Source organism: Ruditapes philippinarum, unplaced genomic scaffold, assembly GCF_026571515.1.
Source record: "Ruditapes philippinarum isolate M1 unplaced genomic scaffold, ASM2657151v2 ctg7394_1_1_1_1, whole genome shotgun sequence".
Lineage (NCBI taxonomy): Eukaryota > Metazoa > Mollusca > Bivalvia > Venerida > Veneridae > Ruditapes > Ruditapes philippinarum.
Genome location: NW_026853432.1, coordinates 6,316 through 11,163, shown reverse-complemented (window position 1 = coordinate 11,163; position 4,848 = coordinate 6,316).

Below are 4,848 nucleotides of genomic sequence, written 5' to 3'. Positions count from 1 at the left end.
TTTTGTTTTTATATAACTTTTAACAGCAAAAAGTTGACTTTTCATTTCCTACATAGAATATTAATTTACACATCTTTAAAAAAATATCTCAGCCTAGTGCAGGTCCATGATCGTAAATTCTTAAACGTCATATCTTTTAAACTGCCTTTTTTTTATGCATTCTTCCCACAAAGCCTATAAGACATTTTCAATTTTTTAAAAAACAAATTTTATATAATTTTTTTTCCTTTCCCCTTGAACAAACTCGGAAATTTGTCATGAACTTCTATTTATTTTTTCTTGTAGTGCAAAGGGAAATTTTCGGGCCCTACGAATTGCGAATGCGCGAAAAAATTTCAAATTTCCCGGGGTCGTTTTTTCCCATGAAGGACCGCTCTTTTAAAAAGGGTCATATAAATGGGACAATTAAAATAAAAAGTCTGGTAACATAAACATATAACAGCTTTTTTGGGCAAAATTAATTTTTAAAACAAAAATTTAAAACAAATGATACTTCAAACTTTTGAAATTTTTTTAAATTAAAATTTAATTTTTTGGGAGTTCATTTTAAAAAACCTTTATTATCAAGTTTTCCCCGAAAACCGAAAAATTTAGTAAAATTTTGTCCATAGCTGTTTCCCCAAATTACAATATATCCGTTTTTTAAAATTAAATAAAATTAATCCCAAATATTTTTTCCAAGAAAAATTTTATGGAAATAATGGGAAAACTGTTACAGGGGTTTCATATATATGTACAACTTTACAAAAGACAAAAAAAGGTGAAAACCCTAAGGTTTTTACTGATAAAAAACACCCAAACTAGTTATAAACATATACTTTTTAATAAAAACCCTTTAAAACAAAAAATTTTTCCCCCTTTTTCTGGGGTGGTTTCCCAAGAAAACAAGTTTGTTTTTGTTTAAATTTGCGAAAAAAATTTCATACATTTTAAAATTTTTCCCAAAATTAAAACAATCTTGGTTATTTATAAAAGCACATTAAACAAGAAAAGTCTCGTTTTTCAATAGTCCCTTTGCACAATTACCAGCTTTGTTCGGGCCCCCCAAAAACATACCCCCGGGTTTAAAACCCCAATGAATTTTTCCCGGTTTTTCTAAATTGAGCAAAAAAACCCGTTCATTTTTTTTTAAATTTTAAAACTTAACATTTTTCCTCAAAAAGTAATTTCAGTTTTAAATGTTCAAAAATTTTTTCCTCAATTTTAATTACTCTTTCTAATCTCAAGAAAAAAGGGGTTTTGAATAAAACGGTTTCATGTTTTTTGGCAAAAGGCCCCATTGAGACGGGGGTTTTTCCCCTTTTGAAAACCCCCGTTGGGTAATCTAACTTTAAGGGTTTTCCAATATCATTTTTAACCAGTTACTGTTATTTGGCGAGCTGAATTTTAAATTAAATTGCACGTTTGGGTTTAGTCTTTCTCATAAATTTTTCCCTTCCTATTCCAATCCCCTGTCTTCACCATCTCGGAAAATCGGGGGTACCAAAAAATTTTCACCGAGTAACCCCTTAATATAGGTGTAAATCGTGTACCCCAAAAATACCCTCGCCCTCTCGTGGTAATTATTTTCCCCTGATTCCATCTTGGTAGTGTTTATCCCCAAAAGCGGAAGCACGTAATCCATATTTTATCACACAGGAATTGTATAGTTTTCGTAAAGTTTTAAATCCAGTTTGTTTCAGATTATGAATTATTTTATAATAGATCCGAAAGAAACTCTCCCCGGCACTTTTGGGAAGTATTTCACAATGAAAACCCTATAGTCGCGTTTTCATGCATGATAACACCGGAGAACTTATATTTGTCTACAATTTCCAGCACATTCAATTCCCTTTTAAATTCAATATTCGTCCGTTGTGTGCCCTTTCAAAGTGTACGACTTTAGAACTTTTCTCTGTGTTCGAGAACCCGCCTGTTTGCACCAGTCATGCATTTTTGGTTTTAAGCTTATCTTGTAGATCTCTTCCGACTTTGCCGATAAAGGGAAAATCCGGCCCTATGCAACATTTATACCCAAGGTTTATTTATTTTTACCCCAAGGGTCCCAAAGGGTTTTTGATTTTGGTACCCGGGCAAATTTACGAAAAATGAGAAGGCGCCCGGGGAGAGGTTTTCTCCCTGGTTTTTCCCCGTTTTCAACGGAAACCCCCTCCTTTAAACGTCCCTTAATACGACCCCTGACACGGGAAAATTTTATATGCTTTTTATGAATTTCTAAATTTTCCCTCAACACCATTTTTGCAAAAGTTTTAAAATTTGCCCTTTTACGGGCGACAAAATCCAAAACATTTTTCGTAAGTCTATGAAAGCAGTTAAAAAAGGTTATGGGCCCTTTTTAAAAACTATCTAAATTTTAAGAATGATCCTCACAGACCGGCCAAGCTAAATCCCCTTCTCTCTTCGGTAGAAATCTTTCGTCTAAAATACTTGATTTTTTTTTGTTAATTGAAAGAGATGTACGTTTGCTTTAACGCAGGAATATAGAAAACTTTATACCCCTGTTTCATTTGTAACGGGCCGCTGTTGGCCTTTAAGATTCGGGCAAAATATAATCGATTTCCGCCATAATAATCCCGCTCTAAACTGGTATCCCATTAATCAGTTGGGAAAATTCTGTACACCACTATAATGTCAGGAAAATTTTAACTTCGTAATAGAATTTAGGTACGTAATTTCCCACAGGTTGACTTTTGACTTTCCTTCAAAACCGATTATTTGTTATTTTTCATCGATTGTTGTGGGTTACCTGTTTTACTGTTCATTTTCCGAGAGGTTATAACGAACTGTCTGTTAATTCCAATAATTTTTTAATGCAAAATTTTTACGGTCGAAAAATCTTCGCAAAGTCAGTATTATCACCGCGTTTATGGATATAAATTCTCAAAATCCACCTCCATTCGCTCGAATACGAACTTCATCGTTTGGCAACTCGGCCGTTGCCTGCTATATATTCAATAAAATGTCTTTAACTTTTTCTGGCCCAAGTTTATTTTTTTATTCCCAAAAATCTTTTGGATATTTGGTGACTGTCCTCAAATTCAAGGGCGATCGCCGCCCCCGGTATTGACGCTCCCCATCCGTAATTTCCTTTGTCAAAAAGTCATTTTTGCACAATATACTCTCTTCTAGTCCAATTCTGCCCGTCTGCGAGTTCACCATTACACTTGAAATAAAGTTTTTCTTTGGCGCTCAAATTCATCCATAGTTCCGTTAAACATCATTTCCAAAATGGCTTTTTTTTTTTTTTAGCTTTTTCTTACATGTTTGAGCACTGAATTTTGGCAAACCGATTTCTTCATTTAGTTCTGATACAAGGAGCACCAGTTTCCATAAAAATTCTACCTTGATTTTGTGTTTCCCCTGTTACTTCTCAATACTTGTATAATAATCCAACAGAAGCCAGACCCGGGATAAATCCGCCTTGACATGAAGTCCACGGGAAATTCGTTTGCAATTATGCGCGGGACAAATCCGTTCATTTGTTCACAACTTATGGCCTTACAAATTTTCACTACTCAAAGGTGTTAAATTCCCTGATAAGTTGTTCTATGGTTATGTAGCCCCTTACTTTCGCCCAGAATCCGTGAAAGTCCGTGCGCGGTCAACAATAGACTGTACCGTAATAACTTTAAAGCCTTCGAATAGGCGAAATTGTCTTGCGGTTACACACAATAATCCACTACAGCTCGTTTCCCGGGAAACAGATGTTAAATTATATTGTCCGTTAAAATAAAATCTTCCATTTAAAAACAGAATCGCGGATCGTTTAAAAAATTCAATAAATGCTCTCCATGTTGATTGATTGTTTTATTAGCACAGTTCTTTGCGAATTACAGCCAACTCACTTAATAACCGATAATGACCCCCAATTCGTGAAATTAAAATCAGAACGCTACTCATAATTATGTGTCAACTTTCCACTATTAACATAGTTTGGGCTAACAAAATGGCGAGGGAAAAATCCCTGGAGCGTGCGACCACGTGTTGGTTCTCTGGGGCAGGTAAATAAAATACTGATAAAAATCATTTTTGGTTTGCTTTAGGTATAAATTTACCCTAATATTCCATCGTAAGATTTATCCACCAAGTTAAATCACATTTATTCTCTAGTAATCCAGTTTTTCACTAAAGACCGACTTCCCCCTGACGGGTTTTGGGGTGTGGGTTTCTATTAAATTGGCCGTTAAATCCAAAACCATGTATTCCGTTTATATTGTATTACAACTTTTCACCTAAATGAGGGTTTCCGATAACAAAACAAATATCCGAGTTAAGTGAGGTCATTATTTTTTCTCTAAGTTCACAGTTTTCACGTGTCAACCACAAATATTCAAGTGAGCAAACTTTATTGACCTGTAAGGTCGGGGTTCTCCCTAGTCTGAATTGTGCGGTATTTCCATATCATCCTGATGTCGTGCACGTTGAATGATGCGACCGTTTGCGTAAACGCGGTACTGCCTTCCTTGCGGTAACTGACGAAGCACTGGCTCTCGCGTTCATTTCTACGACTCTCTCAATATGAGACTTTGCAACTTTGCAAATACACCTCTCTGTATAAAGCTTTGTCTTCAGTGTCATTTTATTTCTTAGTACTAAGATTTTTTCATCTAAGTTCTGAAGCCGATTTTTAGTAATCCAGGGCGATTTGGAAATCTGGTGGGCAATCTCGCAGGCCCCTGTGACTAATATATTCCTCGATACATTCTCCCCTAAGGCTTTTATAAGATCTTCTGCTATAGCTAACAGATTTTCATCTTCAGTGCACGGTATGCCACTAGCTGTAACGGTTAAATCCGCATCATTCAATGTGTTGATATTTCCACGTGGTCCGTGACTGTTATCATGTGA